General features: G+C 49.1%; 1 long non-coding RNA gene across 1 annotated transcript; it reads left to right on the forward strand.

Annotated features, from left to right (window-relative positions):
* Positions 1–4,228: 4,228 nt before the first annotated feature.
* On the forward strand, positions 4,229–11,933 carry LOC125095074 (uncharacterized). The gene is made up of 3 exons (XR_007125777.1): positions 4,229–7,175; positions 11,514–11,590; positions 11,797–11,933. It is a non-coding gene; the product is annotated as an uncharacterized LOC125095074 (long non-coding RNA).
* The last annotated feature ends 8,226 nt before the right edge of the window (positions 11,934–20,159 follow it).

Below are 20,159 nucleotides of genomic sequence, written 5' to 3' on the forward strand. Positions count from 1 at the left end.
AGGATCCCTTTTGTAAACAAAATCATATACGGAACCCTAGGAGATAAGATGGGTGATATCAGAACTGCTGTGGTTGAGGCAAGGGTAGGGAACCCAAAACTAATCCTGATCTACCCCTGTTCTCCATCAAAATACCTTATCGGGACTCCAGAGTTCCCTAGGCTGTAGTTAAAACTAACACATAAGTTAAGATGATGTTCCAGGCTTTTCTGGCTCTAATACGGCCCTCCATGTTCTCTCTTTACCTCCATTTGAGCATGGGGCTGGTCCTGCCTCCTGGGGAGTCTGCACCTGCTACCTGGAAGCTCTGATGGATGCTGGTAGGAAGTGGTCTTGGAGGACTTGGGATCACCCAGTTCTGGGAGTGGTCAAGTCATGGTTCCTTTGGTGAAGGAAATAAGCTATCATCTGAAAGCAGGAAGGGTGTTGGCTGCTGGAAGGATAAGGACAGTCTGCGAGCGTTATAGATGGCGTTGGCCCCATTTACTCACCTAGGGCTTCTGGAAGATGACCTAGGGGTGAAGGGTCCTTTTGACATGTCAAGGTCTTTAGCATCTAAACTGGGTTTTACTCTCTGTGATAGCAATGATGCAAGGTGGAGAATGGCTTTCCCCATATTACAGATGGGGAGGAGGCTAGTGTGATTGTCTTTTCAAAGAAAGAACATCAAGATTCCCTTTGGAGGGTGGGGTCTATACGTCTTACCTTGTCAGACTCCTGAGAAGCGCTTTTTATTCTCTAATTTTTACTCATTTCATCAATGCGCATTACTTCCCCTGCATTTATCTGTTTCCTTCTATTTCAGAAAAGCCTGAAGTTTGATTTTTTTGGGTTCTTTTTGACATCGCCTAGAAAGTCATGGAAATATGAAGGGGTCTTGAATGAATGACCTGGAAGAGTTGTGGCAGATTTCCATCTCTGATCGTGGGACACGGCTTTGGTGATCTTGGCAGGAGGCTGGAGTGTGGACATGAGAATTTTAGGGTGAGGGTGATTTCCATCCTGGGGAGCCTATAATTCCTCAGATCTTATTAATATAGGGACTGAATACCAGACGTTCCTTTGGGTCTGCGTGCCGATGCTCTCAGCCATTCCTAGCAGCCTTTCTCCACTGGTCTGGAACCTTTTAGGACATTCCAAGCCCCCGCCCCTCTCCTCCCACCCCGGGGCTGGCCTGCAGTCAAGCATCTTCACACTCTGCTGCTTCCATCTGGAACTCTCTTCCTTGATTCTCGATGCTAGCTGCATCTAGGCCTGCTCGCTGTTCCAGTGCCCAGAATCCCACAGAGCATCGCTAGTCGAGCAGCAGATAAGGGTGGGTTTCCCCGGGGGAGAAGGCCCAGGCAAGAGGATGCCTCCCAGGGACCTCTGATCACTCATCAAAGGGTATCTTACAGAAAGAGAAATGACAGAGTCCCCGCTGGGTGGAGAGATCAGGAGTACACGTAACTGATGAAGGATATTATCAAGAACATGGAAAAGAACATCTCCAAGTTACTTTTGGATTCTAAGATTCTCTATAGCATTTGACTCTCCATAAAACATGAGACTTGCCCTGATGTGGAGTCTCTAGAAACTCTTATGTTTCTGCTGCAAAAGGGAGGGAGTCTGAGCCCTTTATGGGCCCACTAGTGGACTATTTCAGGGACTCAATTAAGACTCGGGAAACACAGGTGTGAAACATGCTCTGGCTTCCTCTGGACACTTGCATAATGTCCTTTGTCCAGGTAGACCCAGTTAGGAAGTCTGTTGAGGTTTTAGGGAACAAAATGCTGGAATAAAGTTCGAGGAGGGGTAGAGTGAAGTAGATGGAAGGAAGCAGGCCCCACCCTCCAGCAGTTGTGCAGTCCCTAGGACCAGACCACCCGCCTCGCCGCAAACCTGCCCCACGCTGACCATGTGGCTTTGTTCTTCAGTCAATCCCCTTGTCCGAGGACATCTCCATCTCTGGATCGGCAGCAAACATCCCTTTCTATCCTGACTAAAACCAGGGCTCACCCGTGATTCCTCTCCCCTTGTGTCCCCCACATCCGAGGCCCTGGAGAACCTCACCCTTCCCTCCTTTGTTTGTGATCGTCCGCTTGCTCTCTCCTCCTGCGGGGCCTCACGTCTGGGGAGGGAGGAGGCCTTCAGCATTCCATTCCATAAAACTCTGATCTCATGATAGCAGACTCTGCAATTAAGCTCATTTCTGATGAACTCATGACCACCTGCCTTGCCCGGCTTCTCAATGTCTCCACCCCTCGCCCTGCACCTTCCCTGTGGGAGGATTTTGTGTGGCTCCCCTCCGTGGCTTCTCCTCCCTGGTCAGTCTCGTCCTGTCTTCCTGCCCTCTTCCTCCCTCCACAGCTGGGCCTGATCACCAGCCTTAGCTCTGCTCCCAACCCCCAATTCTTGGAGGCCCATCTTCTCTGGCAGGCGGTCCTAATGGACCCTTTATGATCTGACATATTACGTGTTGATTATCTCCAGTATCCCACCAATTTGGCCGTTTATTATACATTACTAAGTGTGCTCCTCTCAACAGGGTTGTAATCTTGATTGTAAGGATGTGGGGATACCTGTTTGAATGATCTCTCTGCTGCACCCAAAGCAAGGATGTGGGAGTGAGGGAAATTAGCATTTAGCAAAGGCTTTAAGACATTATCTCATTGAATCCTTTCAACCCTAAGAGCTGGATATTTTTTGTCTGTGTTTTGTAGATAAACCCAAAGCTCTACAGTATTTTGACATCTACAGCTGGTGAGTGGCTGAGTCAGGGTTTGAAACCGGGGTTGCTTGATAACAAAGCATTTTTCATGACTCCCTGTGTTTATCCTAAGGTGGGGCAGAGGGCTCCCATAAATGCACTGAATCAGAAAAACAGTGGGACACCGGAAGCTGAGGCGTGTTTAAAATCATCGCTAGCACTGAACATTCTACCTGTGTTTCTTTTCTTCCCCACCTGAAAACTTGAGCCCCGGATCAATCTACCCCAGTGCTTATTTTTTCCAAAGACGCTAAGAGCGTGTTTTATGATCAATGTCTTTAAAAGTGTCCTCTTTATTTTTCCGGAACATGGTTCTTCTAAAATTTTTGCTTGGCCAGAAATGGGCCTGGGGATGTGTGATGTGGCCTCTAACTGAACACCCAGGCAGGAAGCTCTGATAGCTGCTAGTTGTCTCTCTCAAGGCTAGTGTCCCAGTAGAAGGTGCTCCCGCACTTGCATGGGATTAGGGTATCAGTGGAGGAACAGGGTCGTGAAACATTCTTGAGATAGAGCTCAGACAAAGACATACACCTTGGCCACATCGCTAGATGTCAGAAATTCCCCCCTGAGCCCCAAAGAAAAGTATTGCATTGAATGAATTAGATTGTGAAGAAATGAGAGAGGGAGAGGGATGGGGGGGAGATGGAGAGAGGGAGAGAGGGAGAGAGGGGGAGGGGGGAGAAAGAGAGGGAGAAAAGAAGGGAGAGAGAAAAAGGTGAGGGGGAGAGGGAGAGAGAGGAAGAGATAGTGCAAGTGCTCAAACACTGATGAGGATGAAGAAAATAAGCAAAGGAAGAACAGGAAGGATGAAGAACGTTGGATGGAAGCTTGGTGAAAGGTTTTCCCTATGAAGGGAACAGAAAAAAATACCTTGACTCTTTAGAATAGGAAGGGAAAACAATTTTTGTATTAAGTGACAACCCTCTTCAAATCCTTTTCCACATCCCAGTGGAATGAAGATAAGGCCTGGTGCTTTGGGATTTTGGCTGAGTTAAAGCAACTTGGCTTCAGCCTGTGCTCTCTGCCCATGACGCTGGAACTTTCTGACTGAATAGGTCAAGGCCTGGGCTCTGCCTGACCATCCTCTGGGCTTCCCTGGGGACACAAGGAAGGATATGGTTGACTAATCCCATCTCAGGTACTCTGTGGTTCCCTGACCTTGATTCTCTAGGATCTTCAGTACAGAAAACAAACATTTCCGGAGCATTACCACAGAACAGACGCAGAGCTCTCTGTGCTTCTAAACATGGCGGCATGCTCTCTGTTTCTCTGACACTGCCCCTGTGATTCTCTTCATTTGCCTCCTCAGTCCTCCTTTGGCTCCAAAAGAGGGGATTCTAGGGCCCAGAAATCTGGAGGAGGGAGGTTCAGGCCTGTCGAGGAGTCCTATTTCTCTCTGTTCCAGCCTCTGGGTACCTCATGGTTACTCACACCGCCTTGGGGAGAAGGCAGAGGCAAGGGATCAGTGCACAGGTAAGAGCGAGTCTCTGTTGTCTGCACTGGTCAGGGCTGATCCCAAAGGGCAATCATTTGCCATGGTTTGTCCAATGCCCAGACCATAGGCTATCCGGTCCCATTCAGTCACTGCTTAGATGAAAGTGCTTCCGTTCTTGAAAAGGAAAAAGCCTGTTTTGCAGAAGGCAACAAGCCATAGTGGAGACAGAATGGGGTGTGGAATCATATGGCCCTGGGTTCAAATTCCAGTTTCACCATTAACAATCTGTGATCTGGTGACTTCTGTGTGTGCACAGAGGGTGATTCTTCTTCTTCTTCTTCTTTTTTTTTTTAAAGATTTTATTTATTTGACAGAGAGAGATCACAAGTAGGCAGAGAGGCAGGCAGAGAGAGAGAGAGAGGAGGAAGAAGGCTCCCTGCTGAGCAGAGAGCCCGATGTGGGACTCGATCCCAGGACCCTGAGATCATGACCTGAGCTGAAAGCAGAGGCTTAACCCACTGAGCCACCCAGGTGCCCCCAGAGGGTGGTTCTGAGGACAGAGTAGGACAGATGCCGGACTCACAGTCAGTCTTCCTAAGCTTTCTGCCGGCACGGGGAGAGCGGGAGCCCTTCGAGGTCTCTCCAGGTTCACTTCCTATTCCTCCTCCCTATCCCAGCGCCAGTCCAGCCTCCAGCCATGCCCTCCCCACCAAGGGTGAGGGTGGTGATGCTCCACGCCTCTTCATCTTGGGTCTTGCTGCCACCAGCTCTCCTTGTGGCTCCTTTACTCCACTCAGGTTTCTCCCTCCCAGAACATCACCTCTGCAAGGTCTTCCCAGATTCCGTGGTTGCAAGCAGCCCGTCCAGCCATCTCCAGCCCTTCCCTACTCTCCTGTCCTCGAGAGCTCACCGCCCCCAACTAGATGTTGTCTCCTCCCTGAGATCACTAGCTTCACGGGGGCAGGCATTTGGTTTGCCTGTTTTTTCACTCCCTTCCCAGGGTCTGTAATAGTTCCAGGCACATACCTGATAGCCAATAAGTATTTGTTAAGTGATCCTCCACCAGAACTGTCCGGAGGGCGGGCTCTGAGTGCAGGTGGGGAAAGGTGAGGGGCATGGGATCTCCGTGGCCCACAGGGCAGGTCCAGGCAAGTCAGCCCCATGCATAATGTCAGCCTTCCCTTGCTCCTTCCTCTGGGGCCCCAAGGCAGGTTCCGACTTGCACAGCCATGTGGGTGACCTGGCGGGGTATGCTGAATGGCCGTGAGAGAACTCTAACCCTCCCAGCTCAGGGGCCCAGAACCCTGCACTCAGAGGCCCCTTCTCCCCAGACCCCGTGGCTTGATCCTGAAGTGAGAATACAAAACCTGACCTGGGATTCTGGGGTGCAGCTTCTTCCCCCCTCCCCACAACCCTGGAGAGGGGTGTGGGGGCTGCTGTGGGTGAGAGAGGAGGGGCACTGGAAGCCTCCTGTAAGCCCACAGCTTCCCATAGCACCCTTTCCACCCAGCGGGAATTTATGCAAAACGTTATTGTAATCAGGTGTCAGGTGGTATTGTAGAAAGTACCTCCGACCCTGCCTTTACAGACAATGGCACAGGGGACTTGGGGGCAGCTTCGCTTTGGGTGGGGCTGAGTTGGCTGCTAATCGTGGGACGTGGGCCAGGGAACCCGGGTTCTGCAGATTGCTAAGCTGCTGGCTTCTTTAGAGGAAATGGGTAGATGCCTGGCTGGGGGTTCTGGGCTAGAAACATGTTCTCATCAGAGATGAGCTCCTCATCACAGTGTGAGCTCCAGAGATAGCAGGGAACAGATGTGCCCTGGGCTGGTGGAGGGGCTCCTGGGCTTGGGGGCAGGAGAACTGAGTGCGAGGCCCTCTCTTTCTAGGCCGGCTTCTTTCCTGCTCTGAGCCTCAGTGTCTTGTTCTGAGAAGGAAGGGCTGCACTCCAACCGTGAGGTCATTTCTCAGTGGCTTAGGGAGTCACTGTCCCACGAGAAGGGCAATCCCACAAGGCCGCACCAAGCACAGCTAGCTTCCTTGTCCCCTTCATTATTTGCTTGGAGAGAAGTGGCCTGATTCTCCCGCCATCTGGCTTCTAGTATATTCTGAGGAGTCACAGCACACTCCCTTGGTTCACACAGGCCCTGAGGACCATCAGGGACCGGAGGTGGATCAGCGCAGTTAGGGACAGAGGGGACAGGAGGAGAAGAGCCTAGAGGCTGGAGGGATCTCTTCTGTGGGTCCCCGGGGAGGTGGGCAAAAGAGAGATACCAGGCTTCCTGTTCCCCAGAGCAGGCATCTTCTCTATGGATGTGCTGTAATGTGGCTCATTCCACAAACTTCTCATCCCATCCATCCTGCATGAGTGCCATGATGTTGGAAACAGCTTGGCCTGAAGGGACACCCCCCCCCGCTGCCAAGAAAAGATCTTATCTGTGCCCCTGTGGTAGTTTCAAAACATGGCCTCCAAATTTTTTGATCCAACTTCCCTTTGACAGGGGGGATGTCTCCCCCTCCCTTAAATCTGGCCTTGCGACTGTCTGACAAATGAACAGAGTACATGAGGTGCTGCGCCAATATCTGGGTCGCGGCCTTCAGACGCTGGCAGCTTCCACTGCCTGTCTCTTGGGATGCTTGCTCTTGGAACCCAGACCATGCCGCGAAGAAGCCAAAGTCGCCTGTGGGGGGAAGGAACCCATGTGGAGAGGGACCGATGCTCCCAGGCCTCGGCCATGGCCGAGCACCCGGTGCCAACATGCCAGCCGTGTGAGGGAACCATCCTGGGGCTCCCGGTCCAGAGGCCCGGCTGACAGCACGTGGACCGGAGGCACGCTGTCCCCAGCACGCCCTGCCCGGCTGGCAGGTGCGTCATCACAACAGACACGTGGGGCTCTTGGAAGCCACTAAGTCACCAGCTGTCTGTTACTGGACTAGAGAGGACCGGCCAAGCAGGTGCTGGGGACCAAGAACCCTCGCGTCCTTCCACGCCTGTAAGTCACTTATATATTTTTCTTTCCTTTTTAAAATAAGATTTTATTTATTTATTTGACACACACGGAGAGAGCACAAGCAGGGGTAACGGCTGGCAGAGGGACAGGGAGAAGCAGACTCCCCATGGAGCAGGGAGCCTGACTCGGGGCTCGATCCCAGGACCCTGGGATCATGACCTGAGTCGAAGGCAGACGCTAAACTTACTGAGCCCCCCAGATGCCCCTACTTCTATTTTTCTTAAAACAGCAACACCCCTGCCATCCCATAGACTCTAATTTCTCTGGCAAAGACTCCCAGCTCTTCTCTCTGAATGAAGATGATGATTAGCAGGAATTGAATTCCCAGAAGTCCGTTCCCCTCCCTCCAGCAGATTCCTTCTTCCCAGCCTTGGGCTCCTGCACGGCCCCCAGGGGACATCATTGCATGCCTTGGTAAAATCTCAGGGTGTGCCCAGGTGCATGCGTGTGTGAACATCTGTGTACACGAGTGTGAGAGGTGTACGCAGAGGCTAGTGTTCAAACACTAGAGGTTTGAACTAGCTAGCAGCTAGCAGAGGAGCTGACCGTTTCCATGTTCTTGCTGAGGCCACTGGAAACCAAACATTTTTCTTTTCTTTCTTTTTATTTTTTAAGATTTTATTTATTTATTTGACAGGCAGAGATCACAAGTGATCACAAGATCACGGGCAGAGAGAGAGAGAGGGAAGCAGGCTCCCCACTGAGCAGAGAGCCAGATGTGGGGCTCGATCCCAGGACCCTGGGATCATGACCTGAGCCGAAGGCAGAGACTTTAACCCACCGAGCCACCTAGGCGCCCCCCAAACATTTTTCTACTAAATATTTTTTAAAATGAAGGCAACCTTTTCTGGTTATTCCATTTTGCATATTTCAAATTTTCTGCAATGGACATGGATTACTTTTGTAATGAAGGAAACAAAACTCATTTCCAATTCCAACACTCAGAATTGAACAGAATTCCCATTCTGGTGAATTTCCTTCCAGCCTTTCCTCTGTACTCAAACATCTGTTGGATATTTGAGATCATGCCATAAATACAGTTCTGTGTCTTGATTTTTCACTGTATTCAATATTTTAAGACTCTCTCTAGTTTCCCAAACCTAATTTTTAAATGGCCTGATAGTATACTAGAATGAATAGATTTTTTTTTTAAAGATTTTTATTTATTTATTTGAGAGAGAGACAGTGAGAGAGAGCATGAGCGAGGAGAAGGTCAGAGGGAGAAGCAGACTCCCCATGGAGCTGGGAGCCCGATGTGGGACTCGATCCCAGGACTCCAGGATCATGACCTGAGCCGAAGGCAGTCGTCCAACCAACTGAGCCACCCAGGCGTCCCGAATAGATATTTATTTATTTAATTATTTGTTTAGCTTGTCCGGCATTGTTTATTTGACATTCTGGTGTCAATATATTACACATTATTACTATAGTATTTATATGATTATAATATTATATATCATATATAAAATATATAATATGCATTTTATGTTATTGTATTATAATCTATGTCACCATAACATATACTATATATGTTGTACTCAGTTATTATATATTATATATATAATACCATACCTGGAATGTCAAATAAATATGTGTGTCAAACGTGTGTGTGTATCTCAAGTCCTTGTACCTTTAATCTTCCTAGAAGTGGAAGCTTCAGGTGAAACACTGAACGTTGGGGGCTCCTAATATGAATAAAGTTCAAAATAGCAGACCCCACCCCTTCTGAGATGTCTGCTTGGCTTCAGGAACCATCTCCTGACTGGGCATCTCTTACTGCTATGGTACCGGGGAGGGGGTGACCAGAGATGGGGAACCCAAGGGGAGAAAAGACCAGGTGAAGTCGTGTGAGGAAGTCTGCCGCAGCCAGGAGGAACCCCTGAAGTGACTTTACGCAGACTGCTGGGGAAGTAGTTTTTGTTCCCTTGTGTGACTTGCTATGATGAAGGAAGAGAAGGGGGACATGCTTTGCCTCTGCTACCTCATTTGATGCGTCTAGGGCCTCAGTGTGACGGTGATTTCTATCTTACAGATGAGGAGGCTGGACTCTGAGAGGTTAGATAAGCTGTCCGGAGTCACACAGTGGGTGAAAGGAAGAACCGGATTGCGAACAAGGGCTGTCCAGCTCCAGAGCTGGCGGGATGAGCTGCCGTCTATATTTACACAGCAATGCAGGAGAAGGGCCACGGGCTTCGTCCCCTCACCCCTCTGCCTCCCTCTCTCCCTGTCCTATTTTGCTCTTCCTCTCTTTGAACTTGAGGGCCTGAGGTGAAGACCAGGAACCCTTCCCCCCCGTCATAAGCCACAGGACACCCCGGGAAAGTATCAAGCCTCCTTCCCTGCAAATTGCCCGTTGCTGAAAGCCTCCTGCCTTGGACCCTGATGGGGTGGCCTCCGGAGGACCGTGCAGGGCAGAGGATTTGGTGTTGCTGGGGAGCGCTCTGTGGCTGCTCTGGCCTTCACTCTCCCAGCATGTGTTGTCCAGGAGCATAAGCCCCTGGCGTGTGCAACGAGGGGAGGGAGGACACCGCTAGGAGGGAGGACGGAAGGTCAAGGAGTATTAAAGTGGCTGCCGGTTACTGGCTACCGGGCTGGCCCTCCGAGTCTGTCACAGGAGAGGGGCTCAGGGGGGCAGCGGAGGGCAGAGAGATGTGGGAGGTGCCTGAACCCTGTGTTTAAACTCCAGGACGCCACGGGAGGACCCTTAATCAGAGCTTTGGTCCAAACCCTCACTCTCCGAGCCACTAAATTGCATCTCTTACCCCTTTGGAGTCACTCTGCAGGATCTGTCCTCCGGGGAGCCACCCAGATGGACCCCATGTGGCTCTGTTTAGACACTTTATTCCACGTGGGGAGCTTCAGCTGGAGGTGACTTCCAAACGTTAAAAACAGTGAGAGTGAGGGGCGCCTGGGCGGCTCAGTCGGTTAATCCTCGGACTCTTGATTTCAGCTCAGGTCATGAGCTCGGGGTCCTGAGAGGGAGCCCTGCGGACCCCGTGCTCAGTGTGGCATCTGCTTGAGCGGCGCTCTGTCCCTCGACCCCACCCCCTGCTCACGCTCTCCCTCTTGTGTGCTCTCTCTCTAAAATAAATAAATAAATCTTAGAAAAAGAAAAAACAAAACAAAACGAAACCAAAAACCAGCCAGTAAGAATGGATTCGGTCCTAGACCATTGGTAACAGCCAACTCTGAAGGCAGGAACAAGCTACTAGAGGCCTCTTCCGGGGCAAGTGTTAACTGTTCAATTGCTGGACTCGGGGGAGAGACCGGGGCGGCCGGGGGTACTCCCGGGGCTCAGGGCAGTGGCTATTTACCAAGTAGTACCGATGTTTTCAGTATTTTAAGAACTGGTTGGCTGTATCTGTGTGTACGGGTGTAGCTGGGCTCTGGGTAGATGGCGAAGAAATGGAGGCCTGCCCCTCGTTTCTTAGGATTATTATAACTGAGTCTTTCCTGACCCCTCTGGAGAAAGAGCAGGGGTCTCCCTTCCTCTAGCTCTCCACACAGAGCCTCACGCTGGTTTCTCGCTCTGTGTTCCTGCAGCTGCCTCCTTCTAGCTCATCAGAGATGAGCTTCCCACGGCCGGAAGCCCATTCCCAGGTCCACACAGGAGGGGTCCTCCCTCTTCAGTCCCCCCATGGTGAACGCACTTCCTGATGTCTCCCTCATGGCCCACACCCCATAAAAGCTTTGGTTTGTGGGCTACATTTGAGGATTTGAGTGAAGACCCCCAGTTCTCAGGGCAGGTGGCCAACCAGCAGAGCAGTGTCTCTTCCCAGCAGCCCGGACTAGTCCTCTTCTCGCAGGGACAAGACAGCTGGCCTGAGAGTCCAGGTGAGACTGGGAGAGAATTTCCCTTTCCTGGGCCTAAGCTTCCTCCTCTACAAAACAAACCTGGAAAAGCTCATCTCTCAGGGCCACTCAGTTTCTAGAGTGCTTTTATTCCATTGTTCCTTTTCATTGACACAGGGATGGAGCATTCATTATGGATAACAAAGTAGACTTGGGAGCCAGATGGTCTGGGTTCAAATGCAGATTCCGCCGCTCTCCAACTATTAACTTGGAATAATGGTAGGACAGTAGTGTGCATTCAATCATGCTGATAAAGTGTTTAGAACACTTGGTCCTTAGGGAACCCTTGATAAACATCATCTGTTTTTGCTGCCTCTGGTAGGTTTCCTATTAACTGATACCCCCAGCTGCCACATTCTGATTCTTAGTTGAGTGACTGTGTGGGCAGGTTAGCACAGGCCCTCTGTCCTCTATCAGAAGCAACAGAGCTAGCATCCCGACTCTCTACCAGACACTTTCTCATTTCAGGTAAGGATCACACCCTATCCTTTCACTCCTAAGGAAATGGAGGCCCCAAAAGATGGAAGCCACACCGTTCATAAATGGTGGGCTGTGGATTCAAGCCCAAGTCTGTGGGGCCTCAATCCCACACCAATGTGAATGGAAGGGATTTTTCTGTAAAGACAATTCCGTATCAGTCCTGTCTCTTCCTGGGGCAGAAGCTGACACCTGCATGGAGAGAAGGAAACTATCCTGTGGGCGGAGGGCTGAGCATTTCCCCTAACGCCTGCTCCCTCTTCTTTCAAGCCAGGCCCGAAGATCCAAACCGCAAAAAAGATGAAGGAACCTTGTTGATGAAGTCCTTTACCCTGGGAAGAAGAAGATAAAAAAAGAGAGAAAAGAAGAAAAGGAAGAAAAGAACAGAGGGAGAGTGAAGGAACAATCCTTGACAAATATTTTCTGTTAATAAATTCCATTTTGCCTCTACAATGTTTGCCAACTATCTAAGCAGGAAAAATTTTTCACATACCAGGGCAAACCGTCGCCGAAACGCCTCTCCAGTTGGCCTGCCCACAGCCCCTGTTTCCATAACCTCCCAGGAGGCAGCCTGTCATGGACCTCTGTGGTCTTCCTCTGGGAAAACCTGCCTTTTCCATGAAGAAGATCCAGAAAGATTCAGGCACGCTCTCCTCTGAGCCTGGGGGAGAAGCGGCCTAGTAACCTTGTAGGTCTTCCTGCCTCCCCAGCTCTCCTCTCCTCTCCCTCTCTCTTCTCTCCTCCCTCTCCTCCACTTCCCTCCTTTCCCAGCCCTGCCCCCTGTCTGACTGAACCAGAGTGCAGAAAACTTCCTGCCTCTCCACTCTCCTGCTGCCTTTCCAGGGTCAGTCCCCTGTCTCCAGTCAGGAGCAGGTCTCTCCTAGCCCCATTGCTCTTTGTCCTTCTCTATCCTCCTCTCAAACTTGGTTGGTTTTATTGGCTTGGGAAGGGAAGAAGCTCCCAAATTCTTGCTGTAGTCTTCCCACACTTCTCACACTCTGTCTTCAGGCACTCATACACTCAAAAAGCACTGAGGGCCTACGGGTGGATTCCACTCTTAGAATGTGCATCAGGCCTCGATATTGGGTTTGGAGAACATTCTAGCTAGTGCCAAGGACTTGTTCACTTTGTTTTATTGAATTTGCTTAGGGGTAAGACCTCTTCATGATCCCATGGGTATATTTGTGCCCAAACATATCATTCAGGGACTCCTGAAGCCAACTGGGAAATACTTGGATGAAAAGGAAAGGCATCCATCAGCATCATTCTGTCAAGCTGGAGAGCAAATGTGGATCTAGTTAAAACTGAAATAAGGCCAGAGGGTTGATTATCTTTTCCCCTGACAGACCATCTTTCTAACTCCGGCTCAATTTTTCCCTTCCTGGAATGGAGAGAGATTGGCTTCCATGATATTGTTCTCATTCAGGCCAAGTGGAAGATTGGCACCTAGTACAGCTCCTTATCTCAGAAGGAAGCCTGTTCTCTCTCCTGTGGCCTGACCTTGGGATTCGAGTTACGCTCATTTTTCCCTCTGGTGTCCTTTGGAGACTTGTTAGAGTGCCTGATCTTTCTTATTCCATTAGGTCATAGAATCAGGGCCTTTGGGAGAGCACAGCTCCCATGGAGTCACTGTTGTACCCAAGGCCCAGCCTCTAGTCAACTCTTCCTTTCTCTCTCCCTCCCTTTCACAGCTGTCGTGGACACTATGGTCTAGGCATGGGGCTGGATGCCAAGGATGCCAGGATAAATAACATGGACAGCTTCTTGCCTTGTTGGAACTTACTGTTTGTTGGAAGAAACAGATTTGAAACATCAGCGTGGGTTGGTTACCGTAGGAGAACACACGTAGCAAGAGCCATCTTCAATCTTTTAGCTACCATGTACGTCCCCTGCAGTTAAAACCTTCACTTCAGCATATGCTCTTCAACCCTGCAATTCTACTTCTAGAAGTTATTCTTATTTACATGCGAAATGGCACCTGTCTGTGCTTATTCCTTCCAGGAATGTTTAGAATGGCAAATGACCAGAAATATCCCAAAGCCCATCAATACATACATGATTGATTAAATACACGATGGTATCCATAGAATGGAATTCTATCCGAGGTTAAAAACCCCCAAAACGAGGAAGCTCTTTTTGTATAGACATGAAATAATCTCCAAGACACATTATTAAGAGAAAACAGCAAGGTGACTAGCCGGGAATTTGGTCTGTTGATGTTTTTGTAAAGATAAGGGGAAAAGTGTGTGTGTGTGTGTGTGTGTGTGTGTGTGTACTTGATTGTTTGTGTACAGAATATCCTTGGAAGCCTACAAGGGAGGGATAAGAGTTGAAATCCTGTTCACTGTCACCCATCTTGTCCCTTCTAACTTTTAAAGCAGTGGATAAGCACTTTTTCAAATATTTTAATTTCTCTGTAGAAAGGAACAACAGCAGGGCTATGGACCCACGAGCGACCCAAAGCACGGATGCCTTTTTCAAGGCAAGAAGCAGGTAGGAAGTTTTAACCGTTATTGGTGTTGGAGGATGTCGGTTTAATATTGCCAGAGCTTCTGATTTTTCAAAATAAGCTGGAAAAAATAATGTGCCTAAGGGGCTAAGGGGTATTCTGATTTCAAATGGTTGGCTCAAATATTTTAAAAATCCGGATGAAATAAGACAGGCCCGTTGAGTTATGTCCAGCCTAAGCCCATTGCTGCGGGATCCTGTGGGAAGGACTCCAGAGTCGCTCAGGAAGCTACCGTCTTTGTTTGGGAGAGAGGTCACAAGGCCACCTAGGTCAGGGGCAAAGGACAGATGGAATGGAGTCTTGGGGGAGTGAGGGGTGGGTACAAACAGCAGGATCTGGTGACCCTTATTTGTGGGGAATGAAGGAGAAGGAAAAGAAGTCTGAATTGTCAAACTCAAGTGGTTTGTCAGGTGGAGGCATTTCTAGCAAAAGAGAATGAGAATGGCTCTGAAATCGGGGGGACCTGCGATCTCACCCCTTCTCTACCATTTGAGGTCATAGTTGGGTGTTCTTACACCAACAAGCTAGTTAGATGTAGATAATAGGGTCTATAACTCGCAAGGTTGATGCTAAATAAAAGAATGCACTTAGAAGTGTCTACAGTGCTCAAAATCTGAGTTGTCACGGACACATGTTATTTTGGGTCGCTATCATTCCTTCTCTCTAGTTCCTGTGTAATAGCCCATTTTCCTTCCAACCCACTTGGTCCCGGGGAGCTGACTCCACCCCCAAGAGGGAGCATCGGGAAACTCAGGTCTAGCCAGTGGGTGAATCATGTCTTCCTGGCGTGGGGAATAGGTTGGGGCATAGTCATCCGCCCCAGTGCAGGCCAATTAGAGCCCACGAGGCCAGTCGGTCGCTTGGGTTGGAACCGGGCCGGGTGGGAGCCTAGACTGCTGTGACTGTCCCGCTGCCCAGCGGAGAGCAAGTATGGATATGCCACCCGCAGTTAGCAGAGCCGAGAGATGCGGGGCGAGGAACCAAGGCACCGGGGAGAGAATTAGTGTCACTCCATTGTGCCTCAGCTCCATGCCCAGAGTCTCTGTTTACACCTGAGCCTGCCCATTCCCTTGTCTAAAATATAGACATCCGAACAAACAAACAGATGTCAGTGTCCATGGACCGACCTTGGGGAACAGCCAAGCAAGCCCCTTGCTCTGTGGCATCCTTGTGTCCTGGGCCTCACCGGTTAACTTGATCCCCTGGAGACTTCGTGGAGGGTGGGGGGTGGGGGGAGGTAGGGCGATTGGTAACTGCTGACAGTCCACCATTCCTGCCAACCACAGCCTGGTAACCGTGTCACAGAGGCTTCCAGATCAGTGAGAACTTAGACCTAGAGGGAGGGGTGAGTCCGAGGGGAGACCGTGGGGACAGGGCAGAGACAAAGCAGGAATGATGATTGTGTGTGTGGGAGGGGGAGGGAGTTGCTGAAGCTGCTTCTAGACTCCTGTGTAGGGGAGCTACTTGGGGGAGGCATGGGATTTCTTGGCAACGGATGGGGCGGGCCATGTGGTCCTGAGGACATTAAAGCGACACCGCCCCCCCCCCTCAGGATGTGGCACCTGCAGAGCAACAGCATAGGGCTGAAGAGTTCAGGCAGGAGAAGGCGAGGCCTTCCTACAAGCTTGAAACTGTTGCCCCCCACTCCCCAACAGAAGGACCTGATGTGGCTGCCTTGGGACTGTGTGAATGTCTGTCTCCCGTCCAAACCGTCCGGGTAGAGGACAGGGCCTGTTCTTCTCAGTAACCTGCAGAGGACCCCACACAGTGCCTGGCACATAGAAAGACCTAGAAGAAAATGTTTTACCCAGAAATGAACTAGAAGACTTCAGCGACTACTACTCTTTCCGGAAGAGCAACCCCAAGCCAGTGGGCTAACCTTGGCACGGAGCTGCCAGGCGAACCCGGTGTGAGGAAGGGAGTACGGGCTGAGCGTCTGCTGGAATATTCTGTCTGCCGGGAATGTTGATGGAGAATTAGGGTTAGTTCCCTTCACACAGGATCTCTCCTTGCCAGGCTTCACTGGAATGGCAGGGCCAAGGGGGCAAGCCTGCAAGTTCCAAGGTCAGGTTTGGAGGAGGAAGGCAGCTGGGAGCATATTGGCATCTCAGCCGGGCTTCCCTGCCTTTAAGGACCAGCAGTTGGGAACTTCTCACCTGGAGGTTGCTGGACCTTTTCGGTCCCTGCCAAATGAGAGCACTTCCAAATGATTCCCACATCAGTGCTTCTACATGATCTGCCCTGGTCTGCTTTCTCTCCCTCCCAGTAAGGCAGCTGGAGAGCAATCCCTGTGTCACAGTGGAATGGATGCAGGGGTGAGAAGGAACGAGTTGTTTTTCCATGCCTCAGACGTCCTTTTGGCAAAGAAGGAAATGCTCTCTGCCTCCAGATGAGTGTGGGAAAAGTGACTGCTGGATTGGCAGGATCGGAGTTCTTAAGGCTCCTTGGAGGAATTCAAACCCGCTCAGGCCCTCACAGCATCCCTGATTGGCAGCGGCTCTCAAGCAATCAAATCGATGTATCCATTCATTCAACAAACATTGAGAGATTACTCTGTGTCAGGTACCAGGTTGCACCCTGGGGCTACAGAGTATTTTCGGTCTCTGCAGACAATATAGACAATAGGAGGAAATAAACAAGCAGTCAAGACAATTACGTACACCCCAGGGTAGTACCTGGGATACCGGGAGAGACCCCTGTGCGACGGGACCCCAGCAGAGGGCCCCCTCCTGCAGGCGCGCTTCCTCAGCCGGGCATTAGGTGTGTGGTACCAGATCACAAAAGGAAGTAAAGGGGATTTGGATGTGCCTGCCCTGGCCATACGTTGAGGAGGAACTTGTGTTGGACTTAAAGCAAATGCTGAGGGGTGGTTCTCAAACTCCTGTGTACATCTGCATTAGAACCTGATGGGAGCTTCTTTTAATAAGTCGTTTCTTGGGCCCAAACTGAGGAATCCTGGTTCAGTAGGATTGGGGTAGGGCCTCTTCATCTTCATTTTTAGGAAGGGACTTGGGTTGATTCTGATGCAGATGACCCATAGGCCACTCCCTAAAAGACTTTATTTAGAGTCCCTGATGGGGGAACCAAACTTTCCCCAAACTGTCATGTATGTAACCCGAGCAAGTACGAGTGTCTGTGATGCAGCCTGCCATTTGGGCTCCTCTGAGGCACAAGCTTGACCTTTTCTCCACGATACCCGCCAGTCACAATTGCCAAGTTGTCTGTTTGATAAGCATGTCTATTTACATAGTTCTTCTTTTTTTTTTAATTTTAAATTTTTATTTTTTTATAAACGTATAATATATTTTTATCCCCAGGGGTACAGGTCTGTGAATCGCCAGGTTTATACACTTCACAGCACTCACCATAGCACATACCCTCCCCAATGTCCATAACCCCACCACCCTCTCCAGACCCCCCTCTCCCCAGCAACCCTCAGTTTGTTTTGTGAGATTAAGAATCACTTATGGTTTGTCTCCCTCCCAATCCCATCTTGTTTCATTTACGCTTCTCCTACCCCCTAACCCCCCACGTTGCATCTCCACTTCCTCATATCAGGGAGATCATATGATAGTTGTCTTTCTCCGATTGACTTATTTCACTCAGCATCACCTTGATTTAGATGTTTTGGGAGAAACAGTGTGAAAATACAGTATGGAGTCTAATCAGTTCCCTCCATAAAACCACCTAGATACGCTAAGTATGAGAACAGCATAGGGGCACCTGGGGGGGTGCTCAGCTGGTTAGGCACTGACTCTCGATTTGGGCTCAGGGTCTGATCTCAGGACCCTGGGTTTTGGGCCCTGCGTCAGGGCCCTGAGTTGGCTCCATGTTGGGCTCCATGCTCCGTGCTTAGCGGGGAGTCTGCTTGGGATTCTCTCTCTCCCTCTGCACCCCCCCCCCAAAATGAAGGAATAAATCTTTAAGAAAATAAAAAGAAAGCACCATAGAGTATTAAGAACACAAGCCAGTTTGCAAACCCTCAAATCGAAGCTTCTTTCCTTAGCAGCCGCTAGACCTTGGAGCAAGTGACTTTATCTACCTGCACCTCCATTTCCTTATCTGACATGAGACTGGCAGTAATACCTCAGCATTTCAAGGCTGTTACAGAAGTTAAATGAGATAATTGGGAGAAGAATTTAGCATAGTGCCAGGGGTTTATGAACAAGAAATGCTACTTGTTATTGACAAAGCTGAGTTTGCAAAAAATTCTCCAGGAGTCAGAAACCCCACAGGGAACTGAAAACTGGAAAAGTAATTTCAGGGGCTGCCCTCTGCAGTTACCGCGGGGGTGCACAAGGGGTAACGATGTTAGAGCTGTCCTGATTTACACAGGGCTTTGGGTTTTTAATATTCTTCGGGGATAAGAAATAAGAGGTTCAGTCCCTGGGAGGTGGAGTGTTGGCACTAAGGAATTCTGTGGCAACCCTGGAAGGACAACATCCTTTAAAAAATTGTGGCCCAGAAATAGTCAATCTCTAGCACAAGAAATGGGGAGAAATCTTGTTTATCTTAAACTGAGCTCTAGGTCAGGAGGGAAAAATGTCTCCCTTGAGAAATTCAAAACCACTGGCATGAGCCTTTAGTGGCTTCAGGGTTTGAATAAATAGTTCCTGAACAACCTAGAAACCCCTAGGCTGAGAAATAACATAAAATTTGGTTTGGGCCAGTGATCATCTGTTAGAAGGAAACACTTTGACTGTACTGGCTTCACCAGGTTAAAGGCCTGTTACAGATGAGCTTACAATCTGAAATCACACAACACACACACACAGACACACACACAAACATGAGTAAGGGTCCACAGATCCAAAAAACCACACGACTAGATTTCCCAGAACCTTAGATTATAGAACCATACAGGAGACCAAAAACAGTGTGTTAAAATGACTACTAGCATAAAATAAAGCTTCAAAAACATGGTAAGTAGAAAGTAAACATAATCAGGCAAATTAAAAAAAAAAAAAAAAAGAGGGTCACCTGGTGGCTCAGTTGGTTAAGTGTCTGCCCTTGGCTCAGGTCCTAAGCCTGCAGTCCTGGGATTGAGTCCTGCCTCGGGCTCATTGATTAGCAGGGAGTCTGCTTCTCTCTCTCCTTCTGTCCTTCCCCCCACTTGTGTGTTCTCTCTCTCTTTCTCTCTCTCTCAAATAAATAAATAATATCTTTTTAAAAATTTCCTCAATTTACGATTACAATAAACCCATTTTAAGTGGAAAATAGAACTCAAAAATACATTTAATACACCTAACCTACTGAACATCTCAGCTTAGCCTAGCCCACCTTAAACATGCTCAGAACACTTATGTTAGCCAACAGTACGGGGAAGAAATTCAACATAGAGCCTATTTTATAATAAAGTGTTGACTATCTCATGTAATTTATTGAATGCTGACAGTGAAAACCAGAATGGTTGTAAACGTGTGGGCTGTTCGCTCTTGTGATTGTGTGGCTGAGTGGGAGCTGCACGTTCTGCTGCTGCCCAGCACCAGGAGAGACTGTGGCACCACATATTGCTAGGAAATAGATCCAAAATCAAAATTAGAAATGTGGTTTTGACTGAATGTGTACTGCTTTTGTAAAGTCAAAAAAGCATAAGCCGAACCATTGTAAGTCAGGGACCATCTGTTGTACTTTTTCTTAGAAATTAAAAAAAAAAATACTCATTAAAATTTAAAACTCAATGAACAGACTGTGTAGTTGATGAGACACAGCTGAAAAAAGAATTCTTGAACTTGGAGGTAAATCGAAGAAATTATCCAAAGAGAGTCCAGGGATGGAAACTGTGAAGAGATAGCAGGAGACAAGGAGGGTAAGATGAAACTGTCTAACATGGGTCCAACAGAAGTTCCAGAAAAGGAAAGAGAATGAGATGAAGGCAAAGTCCCTGAGAATTGATGAGAGATGAGAATGTTTAGATTTAGAAATTATAATGAACCCCAAACCAGAGAAGTAAAACCCAGTATTCTCTTAGATACACCACAGCGAAACTGTAGAACATCAAAGACAGAGAGACTCTGTGAAAGAAACCAGAGTCAAGACCAAGACCCATTCGAGTTGAGAATTCCATGGGAGAAGCTGTGCAGACCTTGTGAGTGTCAGTGTTCCTGGGACCCGTGTCCTAGGAGCAG

Source organism: Lutra lutra, chromosome 3, assembly GCF_902655055.1.
Source record: "Lutra lutra chromosome 3, mLutLut1.2, whole genome shotgun sequence".
Classification (NCBI taxonomy): domain Eukaryota; kingdom Metazoa; phylum Chordata; class Mammalia; order Carnivora; family Mustelidae; genus Lutra; species Lutra lutra.